The sequence below is a fragment of the Procambarus clarkii genome, chromosome 93 (assembly GCF_040958095.1).
Source record: "Procambarus clarkii isolate CNS0578487 chromosome 93, FALCON_Pclarkii_2.0, whole genome shotgun sequence".
NCBI classification, from domain to species: Eukaryota; Metazoa; Arthropoda; class Malacostraca; order Decapoda; family Cambaridae; genus Procambarus; species Procambarus clarkii.
The window spans coordinates 3673011-3693010 of NC_091242.1; positions in this window are offsets into that span (position 1 = coordinate 3673011).

A 20000-nucleotide genomic window follows, 5' to 3' on the forward strand; every position below is an offset into this window, starting at 1 on the left:
CCTTGTATGGTAGTTATCAAAGACCTGTTTCTCTCTTTATATCCTGCTTGATGAGTCTGTTCCTCACCATTCACTTGTACACAACCGATACCAATATCTTGTCTCCGCATGTTCTACGATTTCTGTGACAAGTCTGTGTTTTCATTGTGTCTGAAACTTGGTCAAAATTTTTCTCAGAGAAACTCTGCAATAATCTCGTTAAGTATTATCTCTTTTTACATGTATATCATCAAGGTCTCTCTCTCTCTCTCTCTCTCTCTCTCTCTCTCTCTCTCTCTCTCTCTCTCTCTCTCTCTCTCTCTCTCTCTCTCTCTCTCTCTCTCTCTCTCTCTCTCTACGTTAACTCGTCCTCTCTTGCAACAGTTTCCATTGCATTATCATGCTACATGGACTACATTCCGCAATGCTACAATGCTACAATGCTACAATGCTACATTCGGGTTAACGAACCTGTTAACTGATTCATGCTGTTAATTAAGTTTTAACAACTTTGATTTTCTCTATAACTGTTTTATTAATCGAAGTTATTTTGAATTATTTTACCTTTCTATAATATTTTTGACAAAGTTCTGAACAAACAAACAATGTCTTAAAACGTTGATGTTAAACTTGTTTGTTATATATATTTTCCCTATTATGTCTATGTTTGTGTCTTCTTAATTACTAATTAATCTCTCACTGCTAAGAGTTTATCCTTCATCTCTCCTATATTCCCTCATTCTCATCCTTTCATTATCCTCACTTTCGTTTTGCACTTTCAGTCAACTTTTCCTTATGTTTCATTCCTAATCTCATGCTCTCACCTCTCATAGTCTCTCAAATTTATCAGTCATTATAACTTTTTACTTTTCCTCATCTCGTTCACCCTTACGTCCTATTCTCCCAAATCTCTCATTTCTCTCTCTCTCTCCCTCATCAATGTCTCATTCACTCTCACTTTACTTCCCCTGACCTATCATTTGTACGTTACTCTCTCAGCGCTCCGCAGAGAGCCAGTGTCAGTGTGTGTACACTTAGAGCTAGTAAGAGCGGAAAGAGCTTCCCGCTCTTACTACTCTCAGGTGAAAGATGCTTTCCTCAGCTCCTGGGGTGCCACATGCTTCCTCATCTCCTGGGGTGCCAGACGCTCTCCTCAGCTACTGAGATAAGACAAGCCGAGAGCAACTATCGCTTGGCCCTCGTTCACTCGACCAAGTTAAAATTAAATTGTCTCAGTCTGGTGCCTCCAGAGAGTGCCATGTCCCCCAGCTTACAGTCTGGCCTTTCTCACACCTTTGAGGACGTCAGGCACCCTTCTCTCTCTCTCTCTCTCTCTCTCTCTCTCTCTCTCTCTCTCTCTCTCTCTCTCTCTCTCTCTCTCTCTCTCTCTCTCTCTCTCTCTCCAGCAAGGTCTCTACTACACGAGCCTGGCAGAGGGGAAGATGCCAGCCCGGTCTCTGCTACTTCAAGACACGGCCGACATCACCAGACACATTATGGAGCAGACTGGAAACAAAAACTTAGGGCACAGGACTTATGTTGCCAAACTTGTGAGGGAGAAAACTTCCAGAAGAAAATTCTTGGGCAGAAAACTTGGTGGCAACAATATTTCAGACACGAGAAATATAAACTAAGAAACTATCATCGCTACAGCTGTATCGGAAATACATCGCTTTTGTAAGCGATAATATTTTTGCTAATAATCCTGGCATGGTTTACAAGAAGTGACACTGTAAGATCAAAGAGTAAAGTTTACTTTGTGTAGTTTACCTATACACTTTACTGAAGGTGAGAGTTGAACACTGTTAAAGTGAAGATAAAATTATTCAAGGGAACAAAACACTGCTAAAGAAAGAGAATAAACAATTAAACAAAGGGAACATCACTTAAGAAACAGAACACAAGTGAAAGAGGGTAGTTAAAGAGGAAGGAAAGAGAGCACATAATTGGGAGGCAAACAGGTGTGTGGATATTTAACCAACAGGTGTTGAGAGGGGGAGACTATGTTCCGGCGTGGCTCCTAAGTTAGAGAATATTTAAATGTGTCTCAGTCACAGATGTTTGGGAAGGCTGTGACAGGGCTGTGGGGGGTGTTTAGGGTGGGGTGGGGGGTGTTTAGGGTGGGGTGGGGGGCGCTTTGGGTGGGGCTGGGGTGTTTTGGTTGGGGTGGGCGGTGTTTAGGGTGGAGTGGAGTGGGGTGTTTTGGGTGGGTTGGGGGTGCTTTAGGTGGGGTGGGGAGCGCTTTAGGTGGGGTGGGGTGGGGTGTTTTGGGTGGGCTGGGATGCTTTGGGTGGGGTGGGCTGGGGTGATGTGAACCAGTGATAGTCGAACATGGAACAAGCCTCTAGAGGGCGCGGGGGGTTTGATATATCCTTAATGGCAGTACACATCCATTATCCCGCCCACACATCCTATCCCCGCCCACCCTGAGGCTAGGATAAGGGTGTGTGGGCGGGGATAGGGTGTGTGGGCGTTGCTTGAACTGCTGTTTCATTCCAAACCTTTTTTTAGAGGCAATAATTGGTGATATATCGCCTGAGAAGAACTTAAGAAAAAGATTTACTCTGCTCGGCACATTAAGTGAACCACAATACCGATTCTAGACCGAGATTCATCTAACCCTTCCGTGTCTACTTACGAAACCTCTACATCTTTTCCTCTCAACCATGATCGACTTAGTCCTCAGTACTTATCCTAGTTCTTAGTACTTTTTTCCACAACCCATGCGGCTTAGTCCGAATATTTTAAACACTTTACAAGCTTTAAAATTTCGCCACCTAAGCTTATTATTGTTATAGACAAGCACACAACGCTTCGGGACTCATAAACTGTTTTATGAGAAAATTGTTTTATGAGGACAGATAAATTCTCGATAAATCCGGAATTGACAGATATTTTAGGCGACGCAAACGACTCACAAGCGAGAAATCCGAAAGTTGTTTCCTTTCACCTGATGACCCTACTTCACCTAACAGTAAACAGGTACCCGTGAGTAACGCAGCTGTTGTGAGCTGTATCCTGTGGGAGATCAGTTGACTTTGGTGGGAATCCTCGATAACCGCTGCATTTTCCTTTGACGACTGGAAATACAGTGTCCCCTGGTTCCAGACACCTGCACCAGGTACCAGACACCTGCACCAGGTACCAGACACCTGCACCAGGTACCAGACACCTGCACCAGGTACCAGACACCTGCACCAGGTACCAGGACACCTGCACCAGGTACCAGACACCTGCACCAGGTACCAGGACACCTGCACCAGGTACCAGGACACCTGCACCAGGTACCAGGACACCTGCACCAGGTACCAGACACCTGCACCAGGTACCAGACACCTGCACCAGGTACCAGACACCTGCACCAGGTACCAGGACACCTGCACCAGGTACCAGACACCTGCACCAGGTACCAGACACCTGCACCAGGTACCAGGACACCTGCACCAGGTCCCAGACACCTGCACCAGGTACCAGACACCTGCACCAGGTACCAGACACCTGCACCAGGTACCAGGACACCTGCACCAGGTCCCAGACACCTGCACCAGGTACCAGGACACCTGCACCAGGTACCAGACACCTGCACCAGGTACCAGACACCTGCACCAGGTACCAGACACCTACACCAGGTACCAGACACCTGCACCAGGTACCAGACACCTGCACCAGGTACCAGGACACCTGCACCAGGTACCAGACACCTGCACCAGGTACCAGACACCTGCACCAGGTACCAGGACACCTGCACCAGGTACCAGGACACCTGCACCAGGTACCAGGACACCTGCACCAGGTACCAGACACCTGCACCAGGTACCAGACACCTGCACCAGGTACCAGAGACCTGCACCAGGTACCAGACACCTGCACCAGGTACCAGACACCTGCACCAGGTACCAGGACACCTGCACCAGGTACCAGACACCTGCACCAGGTACCAGACACCTGCACCAGGTACCAGGACACCTGCACCAGGTACCAGACACCTGCACCAGGTACCAGACACCTGCACCAGGTACCAGGACACCTGCACCAGGTACCAGGACACCTGCACCAGGTACCAGGACACCTGCACCAGGTACCAGACACGAGTATGGTACAAGACTTAACCTAGGCTGTACTACCGAACCGAATCAGCAGGATATTGACCCCCAGGCGTATGCCATCTGCGACCGCCGGAACACAGGGTTCAAAACACCGAGGAAACTCCGCCAAATCTGAGCCTTACCAGCAGGCAGGAACAACAGGAAACGGAGCCCCTCGAGAGAGCAAGACGGCTCCACAAGTATTGATAAGATACGAGAACATAATTGAATCCTTCAGAGAGAGTGAGAGACCGGGGGGTGGGGAGGGGAGGGGATGATGCCGTCCTAAATTCCGGAATTTGGTCTTAAATTTAGAGTAATACAACAGATTGCGGATTAAGGGAGGGGGAAGAGATGAGAGGAAGGAGAGGTTTGAATGTCGTGAAGAAGGGTCGACACCAAAAGGGGCCGACACCAAGAGGGGCCGACACCAAGAAGAACCGACGCCAAGAAGGGCCGACGCCAAGAAGAACCGACACCAAGAAGAACCGACACCACTAAGAAGCTTCTAACAAACACTGTTCAACATAGCCATGGGCACTAGTGGCTCACGATGGCTACGAAGTTCAAGAAATAGCCAGGTATAAGTTCAAAGGAAGACATAACCCCCCTTCCTTCTCCAGGTGAGAAGGAAGGGGGTTTCCCCTCTCCAGGTAAGGACAGTAAACAAAAAAAGAGAGGGTCTCCAGGTATGCCTATCTCACGCCTTGCTAGGTTTTAATTAGGCCTCATGGTACGTGATAAGGGGCAAAGGGAAGGAGGGGGGGAAAGGAGTGAGATGGGAAGGAAGAATAAAAGGAGTGGAGAAAAGGAAAGGAGAAAGAGTGAAAGCAGATAGCTAATGGGAGGGGGGGGGGGAAGAAAGAAGAGAAAGAAATGAGTTAAGAGAAGAGAAGAGAGAGAAACAGAATAATAGAAACAGACGAGTACAGGACGAGCAGATAATGACAGGAATAGATTGATCGACATAAAGATACAGATGATTGCACAGATATTGTACTGTTAATTCCCGTCTGGTGCGCTGATTGATTGATCCTAGTCAATCAATCTCCGTCTAAACGTTCTCTGTGGCAGGTGATCCTGTCTAAACGTTCTCTGTGGCAGGTCTTTCTCTGTCTAAACGTTCTCTGTAGCAGGTCTCTCTCTGTCTAAACGTTCTCTGTAGTAGGTGTCCATGTCTAAACGTTCTCTGTGGCAGGTGTCGCTGTCTAAACGTTCTCTGTGGCAGGTCTCTCTCTGTCTAAACATTCTCTGTAGCAGGTGTCCATGTCTAAACGTTCTCTGTGGCAGGTGTCGCTGTCTAAACGTTCTCTGTGGCAGGTCTCTCTCTGTCTAGACGTTCTCTGTAGCAGGTCTCCATGTCTAAACGTTCTCTGTGGCAGGTGTTCCTGTCTAAACGTTCTCTGTGGCAGGTGTTCCTGTCTAAACGTTCTCTGTGGCAAATCTCTCCTAGTCCCCCTCTCCTCCCCCCTTCTTTGTCTATCACACATAAGCCTATAATCTTGCAGACATCAATAATGCCACACAGATTACCGTACATTACAGGACAGACCATACTCCCCCCCCCTCCTTCCATCCCTAATTCTTCCTTCATTATATCTTTCATCTTGCCTTCTCCCTTCATTGTAGCACATGGCTCACGTCACCCCTTTCATTATAACACATGTTTCACGTTCCACCCTTCATTATAGCATATGTCTCACGTTCTTCCCCCTTCAATATACCCTCCATCTTGCCTTCCCCCTTCATTATATCCCCCTATCTTACCTCCCCTCTATTCATTATACACAGTCTTTCCTTCCCCTCTATTATTATACTCAGTCATCCCCTCAACCCCTCCCATTATACTCTCTCTCCCTTGTCCCATTCCATTACACCCTTCTTGTTACCCCCCCCCCTTTCCGTTACACCCCTAGTCTCTGCTCTGTCCCATCTATCATTCCACCACACTTTTCCACCCCCTACGTCAACCCATTCCACCTTCCACACACACTTACCCACCCCTCTCTCCCTTTCTTCTCTCTCAACCAACGTTCCCTTGGCCTTGCTATCTTGAGGTTATCTTGAGATGATTTCGGGGCTTTTTAGTGTCCCCGCGGCCCGTTCCTCGACTAGGCCTCCACCCCTAGGAAGCAGCCCGTGACAGCTGACTAACACTCAGGTACCTATTTTACTGCTAGGTAACAGGGGCATAGGGTGAAAGAAACTCTGCCCATTGTTTCTCGCCGGCGCCTGGGATCGAACCCCAGAGGATCACAAGTCCAGCGTGCTGTCCGCTCGGCCGACCGGCTCCCACTCCCACTGGCTCGTGCATAATCCTTGTAAAATTGCAATTGTTCTTCCTCTCTGCCTTTAAGAGTTCTTATGTATGTGTCGAAGCTTATGATGACTTATAATAATACCTACTTGTGAAGCACTTGGATTATCAGAGTGAATACACTATGAACCAATTTTCTGACCTGGTTCACTGAGAACCAACTGAATATGTATATATGGTATGTATATATATGAGTGACATGTAGTATATTGGAATGGTAGCTTCTGTGTTAGATAGGAAATCATTCCCAGTGTTACAGCTACAGAACCGTCGCCATACACGGGACTCAGGTGTTGGGAGTGGACCACAGGGTGATTCATCCGCTGATTGGCAGTTTTACCGGGTAAACAATTGGGTCCTGGACCTCGCCAACCTGTCTTGGTGCTTCAATGTTTAAGAAAGAGAGTAGGGAGTGTGGGGGGAGTGTCTGTGGATCGTTTCAGCCCATACCTCATTTGCATAATGTTAATAGCATGTTGAACATAAGGTTACGTAATTGTGACTGCTGTTTTGAGGTTTGATGTGTGATGTTGTGTCGTAGGATAAGATAAAGGCTTTTGCCATTGTACTCACCTAGTTGTACTCACCTAGTTGTGTTTGCGGGGGTTGAGCTCTGGCTCTTTGGTCCCGCCTCTCAACCGTCAATCAACAGGTGTACAGATTCATGAGCCTATCGGGCTCTGTCATATCTACACTTGAAACTGTGTATGGAGTCAGCCTCCACCACATCACCCCCTAATGCATTATATTCCTATTCTTGAGCTAACTGTTAACTACCCCCCCCATCCTCAACGAATAGTTGTTTTATGTGTTAAGGGCTTAAACCTAAGAGTTGAATCTGGTGGTAACCACCTGAGAGAATAGAAGTGTTTTTTAGGCCATTCCTGGAGGCCACTTTTCAAACCAGCGAACTGCCTTGTTTGGTTACTACCTGAAGCCACGCAACCCCCCACCTTGTGACTCATTCCACTTCGATGCCGTGGAGTGTGAGGCATTATGGACTAGTGCCTCGCATGGTGTCAGGCACTATGATCACCTACACACCTCCAAAGTGTCGGAAGGAGTCCGCTATGTTGAGATTTAATTGACCTTGTCATATTATTAATTATTATATTTAATTATAATTAATAGTAATTATTAATACCTGATCAACCAGGCTGTGACTCATACGTCAGGCTGCGAGCAGCCGCGTCTAACAGACTGGTTGATCAGTCCAGCAACCAGGAGGCCTGGTCGACGACCGGGCCGTGGGGACACTAAGCCCCGGAAGCACCTCAAGGTAACCTCAAGGTAAGGTTGTCTGCACAACTCTACTCGATCAAGATGGAGGACTTCGTTGGCCCTCAAAGGCTTTGCAACAACAGGGGTCGTGGTGAAATTTGCCAAAAAAGTTTGTCGTTTTCGGAATTTGTGAGCAAATATGACAATGACCTTGTCAATTTGCCTCATTTGAAAGGTTCGTTGCAAGGGATTAATTTCTGTAGGACATTCTTGCATGTTCTTAGTAAAGAATTTACACAAGCCATAGAGTATAGCGTACAGCATAAGCAGCTTAGCATGCTACACTCTCATGGGATTATTAAGTTATTAAGTTCTTATTAAAAATTGGTAATTTGCACATTCTATCGAACTGAAGACCATTGGCGAATAAACTGAAGATTATAATGGGTAAAATTATATCCAAGGAACAATTCTGTGGTTTGTGCCGTTGGAGATCCATTATAAATTGTAATAATATTATTATAGATGTTACGTATTGTGTGACTGAAAGCAATATGACAGTCTCCGTGGTGTAGTGGTAAGACACTCGCCTGGCGTTCCGCGAGCGCTTTGTCATGGGTTCGTATCCTGGCCGAGGAGGATTTACTGGGCGCAAATCCTTAACTGTAGCCTCTGTTTAACTCAACAGTAAAATGTGTACTTGGTTGTAACAACGATTCTTCGCGGCTGGGGATCGTATTCCAGGGACCTGCCCGAAACGCTACGCGTACTAGTGGCTGTACAAGAATGTAACAACTCTTGTATATATCTCAAGAAAAAAAAAATATTCCTTCCTCTATGATAAACCAAGATTGAGGCAAAGCTTTTGACCGTGTGGATGTTGAGTCTGTATTAGAGTAAGCATTCTTTATAAACAGATTCGGAGCATGATGTTCTGAATGTGTTCACACCACAAGCAGTATGAATCAATCGGGTCTTGAGTAGTATTTTGCAGATAATTACCTAAGTGTAGTTACAGGATGAGAGCTACGCTCGTGGTGGCCCGTCTTCCCAACACTCTTTGTCATATAACGCTTTGAAACTACTGACGGTCTTGGCCTCCACCACCTTCTCACCTAACTTACTTAACCTCCACTTACGGGCTCACCATAGCCCGTGCTACTGGAACTTATTGTATCTGACGGGGCCTCGTAGCCTGGTGGATAGCGCGCAGGACTCGTAATTCTGTGGCGCGGGTTCGATTCCCGCACGAGGCAGAAACAAATGGGCAAAGTTTCTTTCACCCTGAATGCCCCTGTTACCTAGCAGTAAATAGGTACCTGGGTGTTAGTCAGCTGTCACGGGCTGCTTCCTGGGGGTGGAGGCCTGGTCGAGGACCGGGCCGCGGGGACACTAAAAAAAAAAAAAAGCCCCGAAATCATCTCAAGATAACCTCAAGAAGATCTGGTGAACGGTCAGCAGTGTTGAAGGAAGGAAGCAGTTAGGGAGGTCGTCATTCTATGACTCTGTTATCTTCCAAGAACCTTTGTACTTAGCAATCAAAAACTGTATTATTCCACCCTTTCTGCCCAATGTTATGGGCAGAGAAGTGAGAAGAAGTGAGAAGTGCTCGTGTTGCTGGATGACCAGATGAGACCACTATTTTTGTGTCGGCTGAAGACTCTATGTTACGTATTCAGGCTGAATTACAACACATTTGAGAAGGTGACAGGTGCTGTAATTACCTAGAATAAAACCTGGTAGATGCTTCCATCCCTCTTCTCACTCACCCCACAGTCCCCCTCTACCCACTCCATTCTCCTCTACCAATCTCAGACTATCCTCTCACCCACTCCGCCTCAGACGTCCCTCTTACCTCTCCACATCCCTTCCTTAACTTTCTTAATGTTCTCACCCAGAATATTACAGCATCTGGGAGGGCATCTGCCTCTCAGGCTGGAACGTCTCTCCACCCCCAGGAAGCGGTCTGCTACCTGGGGGTGGAGGCCTGGTCGAGGACCGGGCCGCGGGGACACTAAAAAGCCCCGAAATCCTCTCAAGAAGAACCTCACTCTCTGCCTTCACCTCGGCTCTTATCATACTCTCTGTTCCATCTAGGGCACACTCCCTCCCCTAGCCCTCATTTTCGCCTTTCTTCAAACCAATTACTGCGTAACGTGATGGAGGTGGGGTTCCTTGATTGTTTCAAGCGCGGGTTGGACATGTATATGAGTGGGATTGGGTGGTTATAAATAGGAGCTGCCTCGTATGGGCCAATAGGCCTTCTGCAGTTACCTTTCTTGAGGTTATCTTGAGATGATTTCGGGGCTTTTTAGTGTCCCCGCGGCCCGGTCCTCGACCAGGCCTCCACCCCCAGGAAGCAGCCCGTGACAGCTGACTAACTCCCAGGTACCTATTTACTGCTAGGTAACAGGGGCATTCAGGGTGAAAGAAACTTTGCCCATTTGTTTCTGCCTCGTGCGGGAATCGAACCCGCGCCACAGAATTACGAGTCCTGCGCGCTATCCACCAGGCTACGAGGCCTGATTTTATTCTTATGTTCACTCTATATTATTATTTTCTCCCCAGTTCCTCAGGCTTTCTTTCGCGATTTTATCTATTTGTTATCTTAATTTCCTATCAACTATTCGGTAATCGGTACGCTTCCACAATGGTACGTTATCCAGGGATACAGCTGGAGTTATCCAAGGATACAGATGTAGTATACAGGCAGATGTATCAGATTATCCTGGATACATCAACTTGGTACACACGGAGTAGAACAGACTGACGTTTGACATCACTGAAGCAACGACTATAATTCCCTAACTTCATGAATTTCAGTTACGCTGAAACAGGGAACTTCAGCCCTGGAGCCTTTCGTACCGGGCCCTCCCCCTCTCTCGTGAACTTTAGGGACTGAACTGATAATTCAATTGAAATTCTGAAGTTCAGCTTGGAAGAGTTAAGTGAATTTCAGGGGTGGCTGGCTCAGTATTGACTGATTACTTCAGCAACTTCAGCTGTATTAGAGAGGTTGGTCATGTTGGGAAAGGCTGTATAAGGTGTACAGCAGTGCTTGGAGCTCAAAGTTGTACGTCGGAGCTCAAATTTGTACCTCAGAGCTCAAAGTTGTACCTCAGAGCTCAAAGCTGTACCCCAGAGCTCAAAGTTGTACCCCAGAGCTCAAATTTATACCTCAGAGCTCAAACTTGTACCTCAGAGCTCAAAATTGTACCTCAGAACTCAAACTTGTACCTCAGAGCTCAAAGTCGTATCAGACAAGCATAGTTCCCTACAACCAAGTTGCCCCCCACACCCCCCCCCCCCTCACTTACCCCACTGCCACTCTCCTAACTTAGTCCAAGTTGACAGTGATGTAACTTGAGTTCAACTCTGCCCCCTTCCCACTTAAAAAACGATAAAACAGAACTCCCACTTAAAAAACAATACTTAAAACAGAACTATGACTTGCAAACATTTTAACAGACGGAGGAAAAACACAGAAAAACCGAATATAACTGGAACAAAAGCTAAAAAAAAAGCAACTTGATAAGTTTCACACACAAAACAAATCTCAGGACAGCTAAAGAATTCAAGAATTAACAAAAAACAAACAAATCCCCAAACATCAGGAATTCCTTGAACAAATAAAAACCCTGCTTGAACAAATAAAAACCCTCCTTGAACAAATAAAAACCCTCTTTGAACAAATAAAAACCCTCCTTGAACAAATTAAAACCCTCCTTGAACAAATAAAAACCCTCCTTGAACAAATAAAAACCCTCCTTGAACAAATAAAAACCCTCCTTGAACAAATAAAAACCCTCCTTGAACAAATAAAAACCCTCCTTGAACAAATTAAAACCCTCCTTGAACAAATAAAAACCCTGCTTGAACAAATTAAAACCCTGCTTGAACAAATAAAAACCCTCCTTGAACAAATTAAAACCCTCCTTGAACAAATAAAAACCCTCCTTGAACAAATTAAAACTTTATACGGCAACACTCAGATCACAAACAAAACAGAACAAGTCCTAAACAAGTGCAAAACACTCCGAAAACTGAACAGAAAATCCTGATAAATTAAGAAAAACTGAACGATAACATTGACAAAAAAAAAAAAATAGGATAACGGAAAAGAAGTCGAAAATTCTGGTACAAAAAAATCCCCAAAAGTATTAACAGAAACTCATAAAAAACAGTAGAAACGGAGGATAACAGACAAGAGGCAATCCTAGAAATTGAACAAAAGAAATCCTCCCAGAAAAAACAGACAACAGAAAACGGGAGGTAAAGGGAAGGGAGGACTGAGGTGAAAATAACGAGGGAAGGATTGTGTATCTTGGTATCTGAGAGAGAGAGAGAGAGAGAGAGAGAGAGAGAGAGAGAGAGAGAGAGAGAGAGAGAGAGAGAGACAGACAGTGAGAGACAGAGAGAGACAGACAGACAACCAGTGCCAGAAAGCCAATGACAGAAAATTCTGTCCATGTCCACCAGTCAATTACTTCATGAATGTTTTCATATTGAAAAGTCAGCCTTGTAAAACTTCCCTTTCAACTTCATTACTGAGCGTTCAATATTTTATATTTTTATATGGCTTCCAATCTCCAATGTGCTGAATCATGCAGTAACGAATGAGCTACAGCATTTATTTCTCTCATTGGAATAATACGCACATGTGTATGTGTGTGTGTGTGTGTGTGTGTGTGTGTGTGTGTGTGTGTGTATGTATGTATGTGTGTGTGTGTGTGTGTGTGTGTGTGTGTGTGTGTGTGTGTGTGTGTGTGTGTGTGTGTGTGTGTGTGTGTGTAAATGAACAAATCCACAAGGGCCGTGACGAGGATTCGAACTTGCGTCCGAGAGCATCCCAGACGCTGTCTTAATCGACTGAGCTACGACGCAATTGCATCGTAGCTCATTTGATGCATCACGCAATTGTGAGTGCGTGTGTGAGAGTGACGCACGCTCTTGTCGAGGTGATTCCGTGCATTAATGTCCCCATAGGCCCGGTCTCTTGCTTCATACCATGCGATCCCCTTCACTGCCAAATCAGCTTGTTCTCTTGATATACCATTAGCCCTTAACGACCCTGTAAGGAGTCCTTATACCTGGTACCTGGCCAAGGAGCCCCTTAACAAGGTGTAACAAGGCCCTACACCCTGCGGACAACATGATAGTTATTGCTTGTTCGCGTTAATGGGTTTCTCCTCCAACTTAAGGGGGATTTGGAACCATTTTTGGGTTACGGTTGAACTGCCGTATCACTGGTTAAAGTTCATCATTCTGATGTTATACATGAGTAATATTGATCAATGTGATGTTATACAAGTGTTGATCATGTTATTCATGATTAATGTTAATTATAAAGGTCTCATATACATGATTAATGTGATCCTGTTGGTTTTATATATGTTTAATGTTGAGCATGTTGTCATTGATGATTAATGTTGAGCATGTTGTCATTGATGATTAATGTCGATCATATTGGTCTTATACATGATTAATGTTGATCATGTTGCCATGCATGCCCGTTGTTAATCGTGTTAGATTACGGGTGACTGATGGCTATATTCCTCATGCATGAGCAGTTATTAATTTGGCTCGACCAACCATGTAATGAAATTAAATATTTGATTGGATTTACATTAGCTTTTCTGAATTTGCCTCTCTCTCTCTCTCTCTCTCTCTCTCTCTCTCTCTCTCTCTCTCTCTCTCTCTCTCTCTCTCTCTCTCTCTCTCTCTTTCTCTCTCTCTCTCTCTCTCTCTCTCTCTCTCTCTCTCTCTCTCTCTCTCTTTCTCTCTCTCTCTCTCTCTCTCTCTCTCTCTCTCTCTCTCTCTCTCTCTCTCTTTCTCTCTCTCTCTCTCTCTCTCTCTCTCTCTCTCTCTAATTATGTCTATCTCTGCCAATATATCTGTCTGTCCGTCTTTCTTTGCAAGTTAATAGATCTCATGGTGTCTCTCATCTCCATGAGATCTCTCATCTCATGGTATCTCCAGCTTCCAACTATGACTAACCATCATGTGAGATGATACCTGCTTGATGGGAATGATGGGAATGATAGATGAACTCACAACTAGCTTTTGATCTACACTTTGCAATCCTTCATAAAAAAATAGGGTAGCAGCATATTCCTGTATATACCTTAGCTTGTTAATAGTAAAAAAAAAACTATCTCCATTATATTTTTTTTATCTCTATTTGTCTTCCATTATATCTCTCTCTTTTGCTATTTCCTCTGAAAATATGATACTGGTCTCTGTAATACTTATCAATATCTAGCGAATAAAACTGACAAAATCCCCACGTACCCAAATTCCATTAAGGCAATAAATATATTCAAACAGATATTGTAGAGGGAAAAGATTAGGGGTTTTCAGAACAAAAATGTTGAGTTTCCCGGCGTTCCTGCGTAATAGATATGGTGAAACTGTGTGTGTGTGTAGTTGCCGAGTTGTGCTTACGAGGGTTGAACTTAGCTCTTTGGTCCCGATTCTCAACTGTGAATCAACTGGTGTATAGATTCCTGAGCCTACTGGGATCTATCATATCTGTATTTGAAACTGTCTATGGAGTCTGTCTCCACCATAGCATTGCCTAATGCATTCCATCTGTTAACTACTCTGACGCTTGAAAAGTTCTAACGTCTCTGTGGCTTATTTGGGTAGTCAAGTTGGGTCCCCTTGTTTGTGTTCCACCCGTGTTTAACAGTTTATTTTTATCTCTCCTGTCAATTCCTCTTTGGGAATTTTATAGGTGGTGATCATGTGTGTGTGTGTGTGTGTGTGTGTGTGTGTGTGTGTGTGTGTGTGTGTGTGTGTGTGTGTGTGTGTGTGTGTGTGTGTGTGTGTGTGTGTGTACTAAATATATAAATATATATATATATATATATATATATATATATATATATATATATATATATATATATATATATATATATATATATATATATATATATATATATATTAAATTCAATTTACCAAATTTTCTTTAATTACCTAAAACTCGGTATGTTTTGATCCCCCGCCTGTTTCCCAACTGGGGTTTTCTTCCAGATTTCGTCTCCAGTTACGAAACCTGTGCATCTCTCCTAGATCATGTCGGCATAGTTTTAATTGAACTGTTTACGAACTTAGAGTTGCATAAATGATCACTTATAAAATGAACAAATCCACAGGGCTGTGATGAGGGTTCGAACCTACGTCTGAGAGGATCCCAGACGCTGCCTTAATCGACTAGGCCACGACATAGTCAAAAGAATTGCAACCTGGAGTTCTACTGGACAATATAACTTAATCACTAATAACTTAACTCACTAATAACTTAATCATCCTGATCACGGATACATAATTGGCCTACCACGTGGGCCATTAACAGTAGAACGAGTCTCCCAAACTCCACCAAGGGCCATTTAACCTCGTTAAACTGATCCCAGCCTGAATTACCAGTCTTAATAGCAGCAATTATCACGCAATGACTGTAATTAGTCAGCATATCAAAATGTCTGGCATGCATAATGTTCGCGCTCCGAAATCACTGTACGACACAATTTATGTATGTCTGTCATTATTTCTCAGTGTGACACAATTTCTCAATGAATGACAATTTTTCAATGTATGACAATTTCTCAATGTATGACAATTTCTCAATGTAAGACACAATTTCTCAATGAATGACACAATTTCTCAATATATGACACAATTTCTCAATGTATGACACAATTTCTCAATGTATGACATTAATTTATCAATGTATGACCCAATTTCTCAATGTATGACATTAATTTCTCAATGTATGACCCAATTTCTCAATGTATGACATTAATTTCTCAATGTATGACACAATTTCTCAATGTATGACATTAATTTCTCAATGTATGACATTAATTTCTCAATGTATGACATTAATTTCTCAATGTATGACACAACTTCTCAATGTATGACATTAATTTCTCAATGTATGACATTAATTTCTCAATGTATGACACAACTTCTCAATGTATGACATTAATTTCTCAATGTATGACATTAATTTCTCAATGTATGACATTAATTTCTCAATGTATGACACAACTTCTCAATGTATGACATTAATTTCTCAATGTATGACATTAATTTCTCAATGTATGACACAACTTCTCAATGTATGACATTAATTTCTCAATGTATGACATTAATTTCTCAATGTATGACACAATTTCTCAATGTATGACATTAATTTCTCAATGTATGACATTAATTTCTCAATGTATGACATTAATTTCTCAATGTATGACACAATTTCTCAATGTATGACATTAATTTCTCAATGTATGACATTAATTTCTCAATGTATGACACAACTTCTCAATGTATGACACAACTTCTCAATGTATGACACAACTTCTCAATGTATGACACAACTTCTCAATGTATGACACAATTTCTCAATATACGACACAGTAGTGACACAATGAGTCCCAAACAAAGGAAGCAACTACGCCTGTCAACAAAGAACATGACACCATCAACAGGTTTTGGACAATAGTGAACATTAAAATGTTTCATTTGATAGTGAACATTAAAATATGTTTCACTTCATTCGCTCGGATCATAGGAGAATCGAACTCGGGGTCTTAAAAGTGCGATCCTACCAACCAGGCCATGGTTATTCCAGGCTGTGTATGCCTAACAATCTAGCAATATTACCGCCTCTATTGACACCGTTACGGTAATTTGTTAGTCAAAAATGATATGGGTGATTCAAAATTTTGTTTTTAATGATTTGTCTTTAGAAAACGCGCTGCAGAAGTTAGGTAGATATTGCAATAGGTCCATCAATGTTACCATATTACGGCCCACACATATACAGGACAGTGGAATGCGATGCAAAATGCAGTTCAGACAATTGCTAACAAGCAATGATAATGCTTAAGTATGTCACGTTCTTAATTAATTAACAATGTTGAAATTTCAGATTATAATGAGTGATTTTCTTGACGATTTAACAATGATGAAATTCCAGATTATAATGAATGATTTTCTTGACTATGTGTACAATCTTTCTTGATTAAGCTGTACTTAGTGCAGGTTGTCGTTTATAACCACCACTATCAATAGTACAACCACCACAACCACTACCACCTACACACACACACACACACACACACAGGGACCTGAGGCGGGACCAAAGAGCCAAAGCTCAACCCTCGCAAGCACAAATAGGTGAGTACACACACACACACACACACACACACACACACACACACACACACACACACACACACACACACACACACACACACGATAAATCTCAGCCCCACACGCAACATTCGAGGAACCAAAATTAATACGAGGCAATTTACCGACCTAAGCGTTTAAAAATCACGGAACAGGACAGCTTTAGCACCAGCCTTTAATATAGATATATTTTACAAGGTGGCGGCCGTAAGTCCAGAGCAAGGAGCCAGGGGCGGGAGAGGGAAGGGCAAACGCCAGATAAGAGGGAAGAGGAGATAAGAAAAAGAAAGGCAGGGAGGAAGAAAGTAAGCCACAGACGAAGTAGGGAGATACTGGGTCTCTCACTGAGAACTGGGGGTACTGGAACACCCCCTCTGTGACGAGCCTATATAATCTTCCCAGCATGGTCCTATATAATATAGCACCATGCCGCTATATGGTACTATATTATATCTTCCCGGCTTATAGCTACATATAGGCTTCCCGGCTTGGTGCCTTCTGATAACTACTTTCTTTATCAGCACGTCTGATACACCACATATGTAATTATATGCGATAATAGTCGTCTGGTTAGACAAAAAAAATGATTGACAAGAGATAATAGACACAGAGAATGTTCGACTCTAACAAACGACAGACAAACAGTGGTCGACACAAACAACGGTCGTCCGGATAAGGCGGCAAAGAACCGAATGTCATATATGGTACTGGATCGCATATTTATAATCCCCCACTGGTCGTAATTGACATTCCGGAGAGACCGGCTGAAATGTACTTCATTTTATATGCTTGTAGTTTATTTGAATGGGACATTTATCATTAGAGAGGCGCTCGATCACACCGGTGAGTGTGTGTGTGTGTGTGTGTGTGTGTGTGTGTGTGTGTGTGTGTGTGTGTGTGTGTGTGTGTGTGTGTGTGTGTGTGTGTGTGTGTGTGTGTGTGTGTGTGTGTGTGCGTGTGTGTGTGTGTGTGTGTGTGTGTGTGTGTGTGTGTGTGCGTGTGTGTGTGTGTGTGTGTGTGTGTGTGTGTGTGTGTGTGTGTGTGTGTGTGTGTGTGTGTGTGTGTGTGTGTGTGTGTACTCACCTAATTGTACTTGCGGGGGTTGAGCTCTGTCTCTTTGGTCCCGCCTCTCAACCGTCAAACAGGTGAAATCACACACACACACAGATGAAATCATTCACCTGTGTGTGTGTGTGTGTGTGTGTGTGTGTGTGTGTGTGTGTGTGTGTGTGTGTGTGTGTGTGTGTGTGTGTGTGTGTGTGTGTGTGACTTTTTATATCCAAAATATGCCAATTAACCCCCCCCCCCCCCTCCCCTGCAGTTTTCAAAATATAGTAAATTTCACAAATGTGACTCATGAGCGTGATTTTAGAGTCGAATTCTGCCCCAGTTTGTTGATGTGTTTTGTGTAGCGTCTGCTCGGGTTTATTTGGAGCTTCGGTGCTTTTTATGTTGCATTTACTTTTGTATTACATAAAAATTAATAAATAGAGAGTCGTTAGCCACGGCTGTCGACCCAGTGATTGGGTTGTTCTGTGTCCACTTCATTTAAAAGGTAAAACCCTTTAATATTAATGTGTCTGGAGGGACATTTTGAGTAGGACTAAGACACCCAACGATAAAATGATATATAAATATATTTACAAAACAAAATGTTGAATTTAACTGAGAACCTATATACAAAACCTATCAATAACAATATTATATCACTCAATCACTGCACAAGTATTTAGAATAAGTGATAAATGACTAATTCTGATGGATCTAAATACCGTTAAACGCAAGAATAGCTAAATGGCTTTTCTACTAGAAACTATTCTACATGTAGTCAAACAGGGCACCCAAGACCGACCTACATGCTGAGGTTATCAACTTGCTCAACTTCTGCCTCAACCTACCTAAATGTCCTCATTTTAGAAGACAATGAAAGCTGAAGAAATGATAGAACTACTACTCAAATCACCAAGCCAGCTGTTACTCGCGGGTATCCTGGTTTCTACTCCTCTTTAGGGCTTACAGTCTTAACATTACTGAAGGCAGAGTTTACATTTGCAATACAAGTGTATATTCTGGTTTACATTGGTGACTCCAGGGACCTCAGACATCTGCCCCCGACCAGGCTACAGTATTCACCGTGAACACGTGTGTGTTCGGGCCGCCTGGTGCAAATAATGAAGGACTTTGGGGTGACGGTCGTAGCGTCCTCTCGCGGCACATGTAGAAGTCGGTAGCTTAAGGATAACCACCTTCCCAAAATAGGCCTATTAAAACACCTGTATACACAACACGAGGAATGGGCAGTTTAATCAACAATTTAGTATAAACAGCTATGGTGTTTATAACGCAATACACACTTCCCCCCCACCAAGATAACCCACGCAAGAACTCTTCTTCAAAACACGACTAAAACAGAAACGAAAAAGAAACAGGGAAAAAGGAGGAAACCCCACCTCCATTTAAAACTTTCACCCAAATATCAGAGTAACAAGGTTATCGCGAATAACCGAACTCAATAACGGGCTCACCATAGCCCGTGCTACATGGACACTTCGTTCTGATTAGCCAAATCTAAAACAACAACAAGAACTCTTCTTCACACTACCCAACAAACACTGAAGGCTACACAATAATGAACGACATTCTGCGAGAAACATAGAGGATCTAGATTTGATCGGAATCTTGCTCTGAATCTACATAGCAGTTTTATTTAAATTTCCACGGATATAGCAGGTCTCAGCCGAGCCCACCTTGCCATTCTCTCTAAGAATTTGCATTTAAATATAAGTTTCACCTTTTTCTCGAGTTTTTTCCGCATTGGCAATCTTGTCGTAGCCTTAAAAATATATAAATATAAAAATATAGGATAACATTTCCTTGTTTCCTGGAATTGGGAACAAATGAAATAGAAAATATGAATATAAATGTCAAGATATCAAGTATCAAGTCATCGATATCACGTTAGCAATTTAAGTATCAATACATTAATTCCAGCATCAAGAGGCCTATTTCATAAATTACTAATTTATGAACAGTCTACCCATTCAAGTATCGACTTACAGAAAACACTAAGGAACGTAAGTGAAACAAGAACGAGTCAGTCAGTAACGAAGAAATAAACATGGATACATAACATTAGTGTCGAAAGACACATGACAGGCAATGTCATTATAGGTGTATTTAATCAATTCTCTCTGAAACCA